Consider the following 19,344-nt stretch of genomic DNA (forward strand, 5'->3'; position numbering starts at 1 on the left):
TGAATCATTCGGGCAATATGTGCATCAATAACCATTTCCATAAAAATAAACAATCCCTGCGGAACATGCAGGTAAAATAAAAATCTAAACAATATGCAGACAGTGGTCAAATTTCAAGGTACAGCACATAATACAGCAGATACAAAAAACACATCCCAGTGAGATAGTAAAACAGGCAAGGGATAAGAACTTAGGGCACACATAACATATTTATTGTTTGATTAATTAAATTATTACAATCCACATATAAAAATCGAAACTTAAAAGACATTAGAGAATATTTTTTACTGAGCTCCTCCCACCTTTCTCAATAAAAATAAAGCAATAAAACTGTTAATATAAAATTTCTTCTAGAGCAGGGTAACCTTCGCTTAAGTGAAACCACATGGAGGCATAGCACTAATAAATAAATGTAATAAAAATAGAGGTTACTTCTAAAAGCAGCAGGTAGAACACCAACTTGCAAAAGAGCATCCCAAAGTTAATGTACAGTTCAAAGTAACAACAATCAATGACAAGATGATGAATTGACTTACATGTCTCCACCCCGGTCGGGAAAAACATAAAATACTGCATATTTATTACTAGTGAATTTACAACCATATTTTAAGTTCTGCACACTTTGAGGGACCTTTGTATGAAAGGGAATAGGAGAACTGCATATGCCTGCAACCAATCCTATACACCTGCAACTCATTCACTTCCAACAATATATATATACTGGTCACACCAGAGGATCAGTTTTATTCCTCTTCAACTCCTTCAGCCTGCATGCACCCCACTTAAAAAGATGGGTGCAGACCACCACGCTCAAGAGGAAAATGAACTTTACTGAGGAGGAAACAGCCCTTGTAGTTAAACACTACAAACTACTACATCATCCTCAGTGAGCAGCCTTATGGCAGGAGGAGATGGCCGGCACAGTGGAGGGCATAGAAAAATTGCAGGATGAGAAGAGGCAGGTGAAGGAGACGTTTTCCAGGATTCAGTTGGCTCCAGTAGCATCTGGAGGGCCGACTTGTCTTGCCTCAGTCTCAACCCCTTGAAGATGCTGTCCTCCGCAAAATACACCCTCACCTGCAATATGGGCTGCCTGCTTAAAACACAATAATGTGGTGCCAGGAAAGAATGCAAGTAAGTAATTAAAACATTACTAAAGCGCAATGTATGTCAAGGCGTCTTGGCGCTAAAAAGCAATGCTATGTCTATGCTTGGAGAAGAATTACTTCGGCTTGGGGGAAAAGAGCCAGGTTTAAGGCAACTTCCTAAAAGATCGTCTGTTGAAATCTAATGGAGGCGGGCTAAGCATTATAAGGTTTAGCCGCCCGGTATGATAGGCTCCAGCCACCCCACTTTGCCTTTCTGATCCCGGAGATGGGGACAAGACAAGTATTTGCAGACCTTAAGTCGTGTTGGGGGACTTACCAGACAAAATATTTCCAGAGGCCACATGGCCCACCACTATACAAAGCCTTGTGAACCAAAAAAAGAGCTTTAATTGTACTCCTCTCTTGGACTGGCAGCCAATGGAGGTCCTTGATACTATTCGATATGGAGCTGAATTTGGGAATTTCCAGCAGCACCAGGGCTGCAGCATTCTGCAGAGACTTTCATTTTGACTGTAAACATTTATCAGTTCCAAATAGAAAGCATTACAATAATCTAGCCTGGAGAACATGGCGGCCGGCTGAACGCCTAGGTCGCGAGTCCCGCAGTTAATCGGCATCATGACTTGGATGTTTAGTGTTTAGGCTTAATTAAGGCTGCTTTCCTTACCGTGTATAGCTCGGGGGGAAGCCCGCCAGTGATTCCAGCGTATTTTTTTCGGGTCTTTCGTGCGGCTAGACGAGAGACGGGATTGCGGATCTCGACTGCAGCTGTATTGGCGTAAAGAGGGCGGAGTGAGGCGTGGAGGACACGGCTGAGGAGTCTCGGAGCCTCGCAGCGGCGGTGTCTTGGAGGCTCGGAGTGCTCTCACCGGAGGAACCCCGCCCAACCTCTTTAGTGGTGCTTTGGAGGAAGTGGTGCGGGAGGGACGTGGGTTAGCAGCTCGTTGGTGTGTCGTCGGTGAGTAAACCCCCTTCAGTTGTTGTGCTGTGCAGCTTCATCAGACAAGGGTGAAAGTAAGCTGAGAGTAGTTTGGAAGGGAGTTTTTTTTATTTTCGACTCTTGCACTGTTGATGTGAAGTAAATGGGCTGAACCTACTGCCGTCCGAGTGAAGTGGGGTTCCCTTTGTTCCCTTTTCTTCCCCTTGCTTTCTCTGGGCACACGGGGGGTCACTCAGAGACAGCAGAGACAGCAGCTGTATACCTTCACAACTTATAACTCACAACTCTTCGTTAATATCAATAATAAAACTGATGGTTTTCTGGGCAAAAGCAGCCTATAAATATCAACATTTTCGAGGGGTTACATCAAGGCAAGTCTTTCGGGGGCCTCCGCAAAGATTTTTACAATCTCCAGAGTGTTTTTGGAGGTCTTTAATTCCTACCTCTGTTGGATATGTTCGAAACAACTTCAATAACTTTGGGAATATCTATTCGGCTGATTTCCACTACCATTTATCTAACTTTGGGGGGGCCTGTATGAATCCAACTCGGAAAAAGGGTCGCGGAAAGAAGAGGGCCACCTCCATAACCAAGTCACCCGCATCACCTACAGGGGGTAAGAACTTGAATTCAAACCTCACCGACGCAAATGACATTTTAAGTTCTTTAGAAAAGGATATCCATGAGACATTTCCGGTGTCAGTGTCGGTAGTAGGTGAGGTAGGGGGGAAACTCTTCAAAGATCAAATCGGGGGCTTTACCGGATGGATTGGACGGGAACAAGAAAAGGCCTTATGTACATCACAGGCTAAAGGTTTATCTGAACTTACAAATAAGGAACAGAAGGCTCCAGCTATTAAAACTATCAGCACGGTGGTGGTCTCCACAAGGGCGGCAAAAACCGCAAAAAAGGAGCAATTGAAGAAGGGTTTAAATTTTAAAACCACCCCCTCACTGCGCTTCTTTTTTAAAATTCAAGATAAGTCGGTACCAGAGTACGGTTCACCTATTATAATGCCTTCACCCTCACCCGCAGTTTCACTGATGGCAATAGAATCACCTAATAAATTTCATTCTCTTATGTTGAATGAAGTGGGAGATGACATTGACATTGACCTAAACAGTGGAAACATATCTGAAGGGCTCCCACAACCTGAGGGATATCAACCACCTTTAACTTCTTGCAATCTTGGTGCAAGCCTAAGTGGTGATCATATCACGGGCACTCCCACTGGGGGAGACATAGGTGACCTAGTAGCCTCACTATTAAAGGAGATGAAAATGGGATTCGCTAAATCCGAAAAAAATCAGGAAAAAATTCAGACTACTTGTGAGGCACTAGAGATGAAAGTTAATGCACTGGTAGACAGAGTTACAGTAGTAGAAACTGCAATGGAGCAAATTAAAGATGATGTTAAACTCTGCCAAAGCAACATCCAAAAGGTAGAGACCACTGAGAGAGAGCTTCGTGAAAAAAAATCGAGATTCTAGAAAATAACTCTAGGAGAAACAATCTACGTTTATTAAATATCCCCGAAGACCAAGAAGGTCAGAATATAAGGACCTTTGTAGTAGACCTCTTAAAGGACCTCGTTCCTGAGTTGCCCAGAAAAGAGTTGGAGGATGACATACAAAGGGCTCATAGAGACCCCTTCAGACTTAATAGGGATAGGAAAAACTTTTAGTCAAATTGAAATCCTATTCAGTAAAAGAACGCATTTTGAATAAGGCGTTGAACTCTGGTATCCTGTCCAAAGATGGATATAATTATAAAATTCGCTCGGATATCTCCAAAGCGACAGCCGATAGACAATGGGCCTTAGGGAAACATATGCAAGACCTCAGGGCGGAAGGAGCCACTGTACTGATGAAAATCCCAGCTCTCTTACGTATAATGTGGTGCAATAAAACTTACAACATTAGAGACCCTAAGGAAGTGGAGCTCCTTCTAGAACGTATAAGGTCCAATAGGGATAAGTAGCTTTTTTTATTAGCCTTATTGCTTCAATTTAAAATATGCCCACAACTGCGGTTCTCTAACTGGGTAACAAGGATTGCCCATGACAAAGGGGAGGGTTCTCCAGGGTGGGGGTACACATAGGTTTAGAATTTTTTTTGCACGTTTTGTTTGGGTGGGGAGCATAGGGGGAAAAATAAAAAAAAAGTTTGTCCGATATGTAAATGGTAAAGCAATAGGGTTGAAGTCCAAAAGCAAGGAACATCTTAAAATCAATGGGTGATTTAAAATTAGCGACATGGAACGTGAATGGGTTAAGAACGAGAAGGCGGCGACAAAAACTTTTTGAATATCTTAGACATCTAAATATGGATAGAATTATTCTACAAGAAACGCATCTCCTTAGAGGAGAATGGCTTGAAGCTATAAAGTATGAGACATGGATTGGAGAGTCGGTGTGTACAAACCAATCATGTAATACCAAGGGTGTAGCCATTATAATTAAAAAATCTTCACATTGCACGTTGGTCAGTCAGATTGTAGATTCAGGAGGGAGGTGGGCCATAGCAACTATAAAATACAGGGATACTTCATTTTTGATAGCAGGCTACTATGGCCCCAATATAGATGATCCGGTACCCCTCCAGTCCCTATACGCACAGCTGATTTTGCTACCTTTACCAATTATATTGGGAGGTGATTTTAATATTTTGCTAGATCCTAAGAAAGATAGACACCCACTCGGTAAAGTTCTCAATTTGCCTAGAATGCGACAATGCTTGTTTAGACTCAAAGAAGATCTGGACCTAGTTGATATATGGAATTCCAGAGGTGACCAATCTTATAAATTTACCTATAGGAACTATAAATATGGCCACGCCTCAAGAATAGATTTCTTTTTGGTTGATAAACTCGTAAGTAATAAAGTTAGGAGAGTCTATCATTCACCCGCACACCTATCAGATCACTCCTTGGTCAAGTTAGTTATAAAGTATGAATTACCTCAGAATGAAAGAAGGTGGACTTAAGACCGGACACTCCTATTAGATTTACAAGTTATTCACACTCTAGGGAAGACAACGGAGAACTACTATAAGGAAAATAGTGGGGGTGAAGTTTCAGAAATGACAGTGTGGGAGGCTTATAAAGCCGTCATTAGAGGAACACTAGCCGGCATAGCATCAGGCAAAAATAAACGGAAGCGTCTCAAAATATTACGGCTAGAAGCTGTACTATTAGAGAAACCAGTAGAGCTAGAACTCTCAACCTCAGAAGACGATCAAAATACCCTGAAAAAAGAAATTATGAACAAAATACAAGATCTGTCCCAGTTTTTGGAGGAAAAGCTAAGGAAGAAATGGCAAGCTAGCTCTTTATCAAACTATGAATGGGGAGAGAATAGCGGTAAACTTTTAGCCTGGAAGCTTAAGACTGACTCTAATATAAATAAGATAATTGCTATTCATAAGGGGAACAGGGGTCAGTCAGTAGAAGACAAGCTAGGCATTGAAGAAACATTTGAGCGTTTTTTCCAGCTAATATACGAGAAGGATTTAGTACCTCCGCCCTCAGCAGTTCACGCCTACTTAATTAAATCACAAACTCCGAAATTAGATGCGGATTCTTGTGGAATTTTAAATTGCCCAATTACACAGAAAGAAGTTTTTGATGTAATAAATAATCTCAAAAAGAGTAAAGCAGCAGGTCCCGATGCTATGCCAAATTAATTTTATATTGCCTAAAAGATTACTTAGGACCTACATTGACTGATTTATTTAATACTATCTTTCTTGAAGGGTCTTCAATTCCAAAATCTTGGAATGAAGCAACGATTACCCTGATTTTAAAACCTGGCAAAGATCCTACCTATTGTGAATCATACAGGCCAATTTCGCTTCTTAATGCGGACTATAAAATCTTTACTCAGGTCTTAGCAAAAAGACTCGGCTCTCTTGCTGACAAGCTTATTCATGAGGATCAGAAGGGCTTTATTAGAGGTAGACAGTTGCACGATCTTACTCACCAACTGATAGGAGCCATCAACATTGCTGTACATTAACAGTTTTTACATTCGATGCGGCCAAAGCTTTTGACAGAGTTAACTGGTATTACTTACAACAGGTTATTACATATAATAATTTAGGTCAGCATTTTGCTAGGGCAATAGCGAATATCTATTCGGCCCCAACGGGTAAAATACTCATTAATGGTAGTATAACAAATAGTTTTCAAATTAGAAGAGGCACTAGGCAGGGGTGCCCTCTTTCCCCCCTTCTTTTTAATTTAAACATAGAGCCGTTAGCCAACATGATTAGGAATTCAAAAGAAATTATTCCATTTAGTTTTAATAATTGGGAAGTAAAAGTGGCACTATATGCAGACGATTTAATGATTTACTCGAGCAATTTAAATGAGACATCCATAAGTATAACTAAATTACTATCAGATTTTGGGGAGATGTCAGGGTATCAAGTAAATACCCAAAAAACGGAGGTAATGCGTTGGAGCTTAATTGATGCCCAAGTTGAATCTAAAAAAGAAATAAGATATCTCGGGATCCAAATATTAAAAGCTTTAATGACATCCCTCAGGTTAATTTACAGATCAAGGCCAAAGAAGCGAGGAAATTAATGAAATCTTGGAGCTGTCTATCCCTTTCTTTTATTGGGAGGGTCAACGCAATAAAAATGTCTATTTTACCAAAGTTCACTTTTGTCTTTAATGCAATTCCCTTAGAGTTCAATCCATTACAGATAAAAAGGATACAAAGTGAAATGAACACCTACATTTGGTCGTCAAAAATGCCCAGAATAGCCTGGAAAAACCTGGCTCTGAAAAAACATCGAGGAGGGATAGCCAGTTAGGACCTTTCTATGTATTACAAAGCCTGTAATTTTAAGAATATAAGACACCTCTTTCAGGACTATGATTCATATCCTGTATACTGGAAAGCAATAACAAAACAGACTCATTGTTTATATAAATTTGGCCATCAAAAATATTTCAAAAAAGTAAAGCTAAAGGTATTAATATCTGCTTTTAAACTATGGTCAGATATTAGGAAGTTATGGCATTACCCGTATTATAGTCCGCAAGCCCCGATATGGAACTCCCCAGGGACGCCCGAATGTTTACAGGATTCATTATCACTCCCACTGAGGAGAGCCGGAATAACTAAATGGGGTGATCTCTTGGAAAATGGAAATTTAATAACATGGGAAGAACTGGTGGTAATGACGTCAAATGAAATCTCAAGGTTTAAATTCTATCAGTTGACCAACTGGGCCAAATCTCAAGCTATCTGGCCGATGGATGATTTTATGGACTTGGAAGGCGAACTTCATAAAAAGGTCGGAAAGAAAGAAGTAGCGAGGTGGTACTGGCGTCTTGTGGAGACCGCAAATGGAAGAAGACTTTTCCCGCTGAAGACTTGCAACAAGTTTGGCAACTATCTTGTACTTATTTATGGCATATTATAATTTCTGCACCTCTTAGGAAGAATCATTTGTTTACTCTGCACAGATCTTACTGGACCCCAGAAAGGCTTTCAAAAATGAACACCCAGGTGACGAAAACATTTCCAAAATGTGGGGAGAAAGATGCAAATGATATCCACATGTTTTATTCTGGTCACCAACTTGATTTATTTTGGAACGAAATCGGTAAGATTATCGATAAAAGTTTAAATCCGCTTATTAAGGTAAGACCTTTTATTATTATTTTTGGTATTCTTTTTTTTTTTTTAAATATTTTTATTAGAAACCGTTAGCACACAATAAAAGACAGACAAGGGCCTACAACCACCAGGGCCGGCCGCTATAGAGCCCGAGGGCCCGCAGTGTAACGCCACACAGTCAAATGAACCAGAGGCAAAGCGCCCGGCAGTTCGTAAGCACATATAACAGGCCGTGGCCATAGGCCAGGAGCAATTGAAAACAACAGTTTCATTTTTTATTAAATATAAAACACACTCAAGGCAATGAGAGTTCGAAATAGCAGCGTGCTCTTCCCAGGACGGGGAATAACATACAGTGTCCAAAGCAGTGCTTGTCCGGAAGCGGTAGAGGGGGGGCAACGGGAAAACAAAGCATGGAACACACCTCACACCCTCCCGCAGAATGCGCGGCTAGGGGGTCAAAGCAATATCGACCTCTAATGGCAGAGGCGGGGTGCAGATACGTCCTCAATATAAATTCCATGGATCCCATACCCTAGTCCATTTCCCTGGCTTGCCTCTCGCCACATACACCGTCTTTTCTCTAAACATACACCAGTCCATATTCTCCTTCCATACCTCGACCGTGGGCGGCCTCGGGGGAGCCCCATAACTGTGCAATGTTGCGCTTAGCCACCATGTACCCCAAGGTCACCCACTGCGTCTGTGCCGCAGTACAATCATTCGGTTCCCAAACATTCAACAAACACCTCCTAGCCTCTGGCAACAGGGCAACGCGCGTGACCTCCTCCATAACGGTGTGGACACCGTTCCAAAACCGCACAACCTCCGAACATTCCCACAGGATATGAAGAAAGGTGCCCGGCAGGCCACATCCACGCTTACACAGTCCATCCATCGAATAACCCATACGCAGCAAACCGGGCCCCGTGACATACACTCTATGGAGGATCTTCAGCTGTACAAACCGTAAGCGGGCCGGGATCGCCACCTCTTTCGGGGAGGCCACCACCGATACCCAGTCCTCATCATCCAGTTCCAAGCCATCGCCCGTCCATGCCTCCCTCAGACGGAGCAGCAAGTCTGCACGATCATTAATGAGTTTCTTATAAATCAGGGAAATAGTGCTGTCGGGCACGTAGCCATCCAACACTCTATCCTCCAGTGGGGAATACTCGGGGATAGCAGCAGCGTCCGGAAAAACCGAACACAGCGCATGGTAGACTTGAGCATACCGGAAGTACTCTCTATCGTTTAAGTTGTATTCAATCTTGAGCATTTCGAAAGTTTTAAAAGATCCCTTCGCCCACAGATCACCCAACTTACATATACCAATCATATCCCATTTCTCAAAGCCTTTCGATCTCCACAAACAGCCCAACCGCCCAGAGGCATACAGCGGCGTCGCCCGAGTCAAGCGATCCCTCCACCCCATCGCAGCATTCGCCGCGTGCCACACACGTACCGCCACCCGCGTGGGTCCCGTCAACCGCATGTCCGGGGTCACCGAGTACAGCGCCCTATTATAATCCCCACCCGGGAGCAGGAATTTATCCATCTCGAAGGCCGGGTTTAAGGCAGGACCATATATCCCGTGGTTCACCGCCGCCAACTGAGACGCCCAATAGTATCGTTTAATATCGGGGAGGGCGACCCCCCCATCGTACCAAGGGAGCGTCAACTTGGCGAGAGCAATCCGCGGCCGCCCGTCCCAGAACAGTTGGCGCTGAAGACCCTCCACCTCCCGGAAATAACGGGCCGGCACGACATCAAGAGTATTCTGCAAAGCGTACAAAAAGCGAGGCAGCGACATCATTTTAAACAATGCCGCCCGTCCGAGCGGCGAAAGCGGAAGTCGCCGCCATCTCGCGACGTCGGCCTTCAGTCGCTGGAGGGGAGGGAGAAGGTTTCGCTCATAGCGGACCGCGGGATCCAGTGAGATAAAAGATTCCCAAATATTTGAACCCCAGGGTAGCAATCTGAGCAGGGCAATCTTGTGGCAGGAGGGGGGCGTCCCCCGATAGGACGTAGACGCACGACTTGGCCCAGTTGATGACCAGGCCGGAGTTGCAGCCAAAGGAATTCAATACGTCCACCAATACCATTAGTGACTGTCGGGGAGAAGTGAGATACAGAAGGATGTCGTCCGCGTAAAGGGAGACACGGTCTTCGAACTCCGGCGTCCATCTAATGCCTCGCAACGACGGCTCCCAACACAACCAGGCGGCGAGAGGCTCCAAAGAAAGTGCAAAGAGAAGGGGTGATAGCGGACATCCCTGCCGCGTACCTCTCCCCAGTGCAAAGGGAGCCGACACCCTACCATTCACCACCACCTGAGCCAGTGGGTCAGCGTATAGTAATTTTACCCAACCAATAAACTCAGGGCCGAACCCAAATTTCGCCAAAACGGCCCAAATATATGGCCACTCCAAAGTATCGAACGCCATAGTAGCATCTAAAGATGCCAAGATGGCCGGCTCCCGTATAAATTCCGCTCTAGCAAGCACACCGTGCAACCGCCTCAAATTTAGAGCGGTATTCCGATGGGGTATAAAACCGGACTGGTCCTGATGAATCAAGTCGCCCACGACCCGAACCAATCGGTTAGCCAACACCTTAGCCAGAATTTTGGGTTCTGCGTTCAACAGCGAAATGGGCCTATAGGAGGCGCAGCGATCCCGCGGCTTCCCCTCTTTGTGTATCACAACTATGGTGGCGAGGCGTTGGTCAGGGGGGAGGAAGCCCGCCGCACGTGCCGCCAAAAACATGTCTCGAAGATACGGCGCTATCTTATCAGGACGAAACTTATATAGTTCAATGGGAAGACCATTAGGACCCACAGCCTTACCAGACGCGATCGAGCGAGTGGCCAAAGCGATCTCATCTGACGACAACTTCGCCTCCATCAATATTGCATCAGCCTCCGATAGGGTTGGCAGTGCAATGTCTCTAAGCAACAGATGAGAATCCTCCTCCGAACGCACAGAAACCGGAGAGTATACCCCGCGGAAATAGTCCGCGAAGCAGTCAACAATCTCCACAGGGTCAGTCACACGCACTCCATCCATTCTCTCCACAACGGGCACCACCCTGCTCGCTCTCTCCTTCTTATCCAGCCAAGCAATCAACTTTCCGGCCTTATCCCCCACATCATACAGTCGCCCTTGCTGCTCTCTACACATCCCTTTAGCAGCTTCCGTTACTAGCGCTCTATAATCTAATTGTTTGAGGCTGAGAACATGCAATTTCTCATCAGTAACTCCACGCTCCAAGTCCTCCTCCATTTCAGTTATTTCAGCTTCCAGGCGAACCACCTCAGCTCTCCTCAGCTCTCTTGCACCTCTTAGTATGGGAGATAAGGGACGAGGCCTGCCCCCTGACCACCACTTTATAAGCCTCCCATAGGGAGACGGCCGACGACACCGACCCCACATTATCAGTGAAGTAGTGATCAGTGGACTTGACCAGCTCCGCGCGGATCTTAGGGTTACGAAGATACCAGGGGCTAATGGGTGCCACTCTTCCCTCTGCCCCAGGGACAACCCTCAATTGCAACCATATAGGGGAATGGTCAGAAACACCTCGGGCTACATGACGCACCTCCCCAATCATCCCAGCTTGGGTCGCCGGCATAAGCATGTAATCAAGTCTCGAGAGACTCCCATGGGCCCCCGAGTGAAAGGTATATTGCGCCTGTCCCGGGTGCATCAATCTCCAGCAATCTACAAGTCCCAAAGTGTCCAAAAAAAACCCCAACCAGGCCTGAGCCCTAGGGAGATCCCTGGGGGGGTGACGGTCCTCCAATCCAGAGACGACGGCATTAAAGTCTCCACCCAACACCAGAACCCCCCCAGGGAGTCCCAGGACCAAACGCCCCAAATCAGCAAATGTAGCCGTCTGTAACCCCGGGGGCACATACACAGCCACAAGCGAAATGGTCCTGCCCTCCCATCTCCCCACCAGTGCCACATATCGCCCCCTATCATCGTGAAGCACCTCGTCCACTTCCAATGGGAGAGAGGCCCTAACCAGAATGCCCACTCCCCTAGAGCCAGAAGTGAAACCAGAGTGAGCGGCAAGGCGATAGCCCCTCCTATTTAGGGCCTGGAAGGAGTTCCCAATCAAATGTGTCTCCTGCAGGAAAACAATGTCGGGCGAGATCCGCTTCAAGAACTGCAACACCACCCCGCGCTTGATCCTGTCCCCCAGACCATTCACATTCCACGAAAGGATTCGCAATCCCCTACCCCCCATCCCACTCCCGCACATGATACCCACATCCCGGAGAGCACAACCCGGAGAAATCAGCAGAAAACTTCACATTGCCTTGCAAAACGAAAAAACAACAATCCCCAACAACCCCCCTCCCCCACAGTCCCAGAACCACAACTCCCCCCTCCCTGCACCCCTGCTTGAGCCCGAACAGCCCCCCCAACTTGCAGTGTGCCTGTCGCCCTAACATATACCACAAAAAGAACCCCAGAAGGAGGAAAAGACCCCAATAAGCTCCCCACAACCCCCGGCATTTGAAGGGCATGGTGTGCCAGATTAGAGTGCAATTGAGCCAAGGTACAAAACGTAGCCAGTCTAGTCCATCGCCAGGAACCAAGTTCTAGTCCTGCTCCACCACATCCCGTCCGCTCTCCTCCGTCCGACTGTCTCGATCCTGTCCCCGTGGCAGGGCATCCAACCAGTCACCAACCGCCTCCGGCCGGTCAAAAAAGTGGGAACGACCCTGGAACTCAACCCGCAACCTCGCCGGGAATAACATCGCATATTTCAGCTCCATGTCCCTCAAGCGCCGTTTGACACCCAAAAATCCCAGCCGCTGTTTCTGGACCGCTTGCGTGAAGTCCGGATAAAAGCTGACATTGGAGTTCTCAAACTTCAGCGGCCCGGCCACCCTCGACGCCTGAAGGATAGCATCTCTATCCCGAAAGTTAAAAAGTCGGGCGATTATAGGCCGCGGGGGAGCACCCACTTTGGGCACACCACCCGGAATCCTGTGGGCCCGCTCCACCGCAAAGAACTTGCTCAATCCCTTGGGCGCGAGACGATTTATCACCAGATCCTCCACAAAAAGATCAGCAGCAGATTCCTCCGATCTTTCCGGCACTCCGATGATACGGACATTGTTCCGTCTAGCCCTGCTTTCCGAATCCTCAAGACGACGATCCGTCTGGTCACTGGCAAGCCGCAACCTACGGACCTCCGTCTGCAGGGCGGCCACATCCACAGTTAGGCTCGACGCCGCTTGAGACAAGGAGTCGACCCGCTCGTTGGTTTTGGACAGGTCTGCCCTGACCAAGTTCACATCGATCAGGACCGCGTCCAATTTATGTGCCAGGGTATCAAACCGCTGACCCACAGCAGCCTTCATCTCCTCAATGGCGCCCATGACGTCCTGCAGGGTAAATTCTGACGCTGGGCCCGCGGGCCCTTTAGACCTCTCAGGCGATTTATGCAGGCCAGCGGGGATCCCTTTAGCTGCGCATAGCGGTCCATGTTGTTGGCCTGGGCATAGGATCCCCTCCGGGTTGACTTGGTTTCGACTTGTCTCCGTCGAGTCTCGCCGCCATCGTTCGGAGGCCACCAAGGTTGGCACCCGCCAGCGCCAGGGACAGGGACCAGTCGGCTAATTTAAGCGAACACTGCAATCGCAGACAGGAAGTCCGTGTATAGTCCGAAGATCAGGCCAGACACTCCGCTGTCCGCGCTCCTCTGAAACACCAGGGTCCCTCAGCCGATCTCAAAAAACAGACTTGAAAACGAAAGTGAAAGTGCGGGGCACGCGGCAAGTCAAGCCCAGCATGCCGCTGTTGTTCACTTCGCACCCGGGCACCTCACCAACTCGAGATCGGGACCTAGGCAATAGCAGGCCGCAAACTTCGGAGGGCAACCATTCGGGTTCCCGGCGTCCGATCTGCATTCGGAAAACGGGTGGCACCTCAGCGCAAATGCATCAGCAAAAGCCCGTCAAATTTACCAGGATAGATGTGGGAGGTTGCGGAGGCCCTCGAGAGCCGTAAGCCTACGCGGCCATCTTGTTTGCGCGCTAGGCTCCTCCTATTTTTGGTATTCTTGATAATAATTCTACTTATATTAACCTAGCTAAAAAACAGAAATACCTTTTATTTACATTCATGCTCTTAGCCAGACGCGAGATCTGTATAAACTGGATTCTTCCTTCTCCTCCTTCGATTGATGATTGGGTTCGTTCAGTTGAAAAAGTTAGGAACTTGGATAAAGCTAGAGGGGATTGTAAACGTACAAAATATTGGGAATTATGGGATCAGTATAGTCGGTAGGGAGGGTAGTTCAATGATTTAAACATCGCGATCCAATACAACTCTTGTGTCTAGAGGGGCGATGACACTCACACTAGACCTTGGATTTGTTGGACTTAAGTCATGGTTTCTATCTCTGTCCCGAGGGTGGCTCACTTGAGAGGAGACCCTATTGCTTAATTAACAGGATTGCATAAATGAGGACAAAAAATAAATAAATAAATAAATAAATAAATAAATAAATAAATAAATAAATAAATAATCTATCCTGGACAGAATCAAGGCGACTATCACAGTTTTTTGTAATACTAGTGGAATAAAAGGGAAAATCATTCTCAGGATTTTTAGAAGGAAAAAGCACGAGGATGTAATGTGGGTAATCTGTTCTGAAAAACAGAGTTGATTGACAAACAGTACTCCAAGGTACCTTTTCCTTTCTTTATTTACAGGATCAGGACTCGGACCAGCGTCAGCAGGCCACCAGAAATAATTCCAGAAAGAGGGGCCGTTCCCAAACAATATTAGTCCTGTTTTATCTGTGTTTAGCTTTAAGTAATTTCCATGCATCCACCTAATAATATGTGCCAGGCAGTTATTAAACTGAGTAACCACGGAGTTTACGTCAGATGTAATGGATATATTTATCTGCGTATCATCCACGTAAGATATAACAGAGAAACCATAGGCTCGAATTAATTTTGCCAAAGGGGTGACATAGATGTTGAATAATGTAGGAGCCAGCGATGAACCTTGAGGAACTCTACAAGGGAGATAAACGAGTCAGAGGTGAAATCTCCCCAAGTCACTTTCTGCTCTCTATAAGAGAGAAAAGAGGTGAGCAGTGTTAGGGCAGCCTCTTTTATTCTTACTGTTTCTAGCCGCCTAACTAACACCTGATGGTTGATTGTGTCAAATTCAGAGATCAAGTAGGATGAGTGCAGCTTTCCCACCACTATCCATTTGCATGCGAATTTCCTTATTTGGCCATAACCAATGCAGATTCAGTAGAATGATTGGGTCGAAAACCGTGTTGGGATGGGTCAAGAAGATCATTAGATACTAAATAGGTCACCAAGTCTTCATTAATAACCCTTCCCAAAATTTTTGTGGGAAGTGGTAAACAGGATCATTCACCCTTCACTCATATCTGTAATGTTAGGCAAAGATCACAAATGTACTACTCTAAAATACCCTCTAACACAATCCCCATCAACTACTATTTTTATAATGGAGTTATTTTTTATCATTTTATTTCAATACAGCTACTTGTTCTAGGAGCTTGATCGCTTCAGCTGTGGCAGGAGTCATTACAACAGCAGTAGGGCAATAGACAGGGCAGATGTTGCAACATCCCATCTACATACACACTTAAACTTACAGTCTTAGAAACACACTGCAGGTTACTTGTATCAGGTGTTTTTATACACCCTTATAATATACTTCATAATATTTTTTTGACTTTCTTTGCATTGCTGTCTAATCTAACCTTGACAATTATAAGATTACACTGTTATATACTCATAATTCTCTTTTATTTGGTTTAAGGCACTGTGATGTTGTCCAATCCACCTCTTGAACCACCAAATTCTGCTCCTAGCAGTACTGTTAAACCAGGAATGGCAGTGCACAGCAGACAGATGGTAGAGAATGGTAAATTACATGTTTGTTCTTTTCCCTTTGGCTCTAAATGCTTTGTTTATTATTGACAGGATACCTGTATGTCTTTTGTTACATATACCTACTGGCAACATGATCAATATGTTAAGCTTTTGTGCTATTTATTTTGCATTGTCTTATCAAATGGCCCTTATACTTGCCTATGAGAGGGCAGTAAGATATAGGTTACTCATTATCTTAACTGGCTGGAAAGCAAACTTTGTAGGCCTCCAAAATAGCATTTTAAACTTCATAAAGGATCTTTGTGTACGTTTTTGTATGACTCTCTCGCCTGTGTATTCCTCTCGCTCTTTCTTGTCTGCTTCCGTCATACAACAGCAACTGCTGTATCCTAGTCCGAACATCAACAATGACATCAGGGGACATCCTGCCAGAATCTTCTAGGCCCTCTACTATTAGTCAGTCAGGTAAGTCATAGATCTATGTAGGTTCTTATTGTATCTCATCATTGCTCCATTCAGTAACTCATTGCCCTCAATTCTGTCATTTAAAAAAAAATTTAACAGTCTGTTTACTGGTGTGATTTGTTTACCTTTCTTTTATGCATGTCTAACGTGTCTACATTTGTTCTCCTGATGAATTTTATAAAGAGATGACATTAACGGAATAACATTTCTTTCTACCTGATGGATATGATGATTTTTAAACTTATACCTTTCATTCATAATTAACGCAACACCTTCAAATTATTATAACTCGTGCACCTCCATACACAATGTATTTAACTCTGTAGCCACACTACATAAACTATAACTCGCGCCCTCTTCGTGCACTGCTTATACCGTTTTATATTATTTGACCTAAGTCAGTAAGGTTAAATAATAGCACTTACAAGAAAAGTTATGACATCACAAATCAAATCTCTTGTGAGAACACAGTGCAGGGTAGAGTGGCAAGTTATAGTTAATGTAGTGTGGCTAATGAGTTGAATACATTGTGTATGGAGGGGTGTGAGTTATAATAATTTGAAGGTGTTGTGTAAATTATAAATGAAAGGTAGGAGTATAAGCTTAGAAATTAACATTTATTTTTACTTTAACTTTCGTCTGCAGTGAAAGAATAAATAAAGCTATATTCATGTAAAGGTGGTGCGTAAATTATAAATTTAGGGTATAACTATAACTGAAGAATTTCTAATGGTTGTGTATTTTAAGTTTGATTTGTACAGAAAGAATAAATAACATTTTTCTAACTATAACATAGGTTCAACCTTTGTCTTTCTCATAAAATTTCAATGGTCTTTTATTTTCAATAAAAAAAATGGGGAAATCGTAGAGTTTACTGTCATCAATTGGAGTGTCATTAAGTGGAGTAGGGTACAGTAGAGTGGAGGAGAGGAGAGTGTAGTAACACGTACTGTTGTGGAGTATAATATCCCAGAGTGGAGCAGAGTGGAGTGGAATGTGGTACAGTGGAGTGGCGCATAGTGGAATAGCATACAGTCAAGTGTGGTACAGTGGACTGGCGGATAGTGGAGTGGATTAGAGTGTAATAGCACAGAGTGGAGTATTGTAGAATGGAGTGGCGTACAATAAATTAGCGTAGAGTGGAGTGGCGTAGAGTGGAGTGTGGCGGACTGTAATAGCATAGCATGGAGTAGCATAGAGTGCAGTGATGTGGTATACAGTGGAGTGAGGTACACTGTAGTGGCATACAGTACAACAGAGTAGAGTGGAGTTTTGCACGGTGGAGTGCCGTACAGTGGAGTGCCGTAAAGTGCAGTGGTGCAGAGTGGAATAGCATTTAGTGGAGCACTGTACAGTGGAATAGCATTGAGTACAGTGGTGCATAGTGGAGTGACGCATAGTGGACTGGCATAGAGTGGAGTAGTGTATAGTGCAGTATTGTAGAGTGGACTGGCACAGAATGAAGTGAGGTACAGTGGAGTGGAGTGGAGTGCATAAATGAAGTGTTGTAGAGTGAAATACTATAGAGAGGATTGTTGCAGAGTGGAGAAGAGTACAGTGTAGTGGGGTACAGTTTAATAGCATACTGTGGAGTGGTGTGCAGTGGACTAGCGTGGAGTGCCGTAGAATGGAGTGGAGTGGCATACAGTGGAGTAGCCTACAGTGTAGTGTGGACTGGAATAACATTGAGTGTTACTGGAGTACAGTGTAGTGAAGTAGAAAGGAGTGACATATAGTGAAACTGGGTAGAGTGCAGTGGTGTAGAGTGGAATGTCATAGAGTGTAGTACGGTATAGTGGATTGGTATAAAGTAGAGTGCCGTAGAGTGAAGTGTCGCTGAATAGAGTGATGTACAGTGTAACAGCACATAGTGAATTGTCGAATGTAAGAAAGTGGCTCTGTATATACTGCACCAAAGTAAGGTTCAGTGTGCACAGAGTCCACAGTCCCCAGAGGTTTGGCAGAGGCTAAAGTTAGATATAACCTTACTCTCTAAACTGGTAGCTTGGTCGAGCAGTAAGGCAGTATCAGAGGACAGTGTAAAGCATTTGTTGTACACACTCCTTCAGCAAATGGTCGCACACACTCAAGAACTGAACTCTAGGCCAATGGTTTGTATATAAAAATATATAGTTGTTTTATTTTAGAACCACAAGTAGGTATCAAAATATACTTTCTCAGAATGAGATGCTTTAGTTAAATACTTTCAATAGGCAATAGACTTTTGAATGCAATAGTTACAGTTCTTGCAATAGGCAACACAATCCAAACACAATTATAACATTGAGCTCAATGGGGATTTTTAAGTAAATGCAACATTAGTTACTTTGTGTATGATTTTCTTACTCAGGGCTGGATCCTGGATTCAGCCCAGGTGCATTTCCTGTAAACAGTTGAAAGAAATCATTTTTGTTACACATGCGATTTTTAAGGAATATTTGTATGTTTCAAAAATCGACACTTGGAAGAATTTCTGGCAAAAACCAGGCAATGTTATCCTATGGAGGAAAATCAAGTTATCGGTAAGTACAGTTGTAATTACTTTTCAGGGTCAGTGTTGGGCAACAAGATTCAGCACTGGGATCTCTCCTCAAAACAGGTGAGTAATTTCGTTTTCGTTGATTGTGAGAAGTTGGCCTGATGAAGGATGTCACTAGTTCTAGTGTACACCTTATATCAGTCCAAACAACCCTTATGGTGATTGGTTGTAAAGTCAACCTTGTAGACCAGCTATCCTAGTGGTAGCATGGACAAGAGCAGTCTTAGGCTAAACTCTGAATGGCATGTGAAGCCAGCTGTGATACCATATATAATCCCTTGAATACCAAATGAAAGGACACCACAACAGATATATATCAAAATAAAGTGTATTTATTCTAGACAAACCCTCAGCACTCTTTATGAGATTAGAGGTAAGTACAACACAGTCTTATTTAAGCATACATTAAGTCACACAGGTAAGTAATACAGTTAGGCCCTAGGGGCCACGCAAACCATATACTAAGTAAGTGGTATAAGGACCACTGTCACGGAAATAGGATAGGCCTAGGCCTAGGGAATCGCTGGGGCTACACTATACTACCAAAGGTTAGGAAGTGGGAGGCCCACGGGATTCAGGTGCAGAGTGGAAACACTCACGCGTAATGCGTATAATCGATAGAAATAGTACAGTTTTGAATTAAATAGATTTAGGACACTTCCGGAGTAGCTAGGAAGTCGAGACTGGAAAACTAGACACTAGGATAGTCACTACCCTGATGAGCACCGGAGTACCCAAGTTACCTAGCCCAC

The 19,344-nt window shown here is 44.5% G+C and overlaps 1 protein-coding gene across 5 annotated transcripts in view; it reads right to left on the minus strand.

Moving 5' to 3' along the window:
* SNX14 (sorting nexin 14) overlaps positions 1 to 19,344 on the minus strand; it is a 609,680-nt gene that overhangs the window by 430,867 nt on the left and 159,469 nt on the right. The window lies entirely within an intron of this gene.

Source organism: Triturus cristatus, chromosome 6 (genome assembly GCF_964204655.1).
Source record: "Triturus cristatus chromosome 6, aTriCri1.1, whole genome shotgun sequence".
Taxonomy (NCBI): domain Eukaryota; kingdom Metazoa; phylum Chordata; class Amphibia; order Caudata; family Salamandridae; genus Triturus; species Triturus cristatus.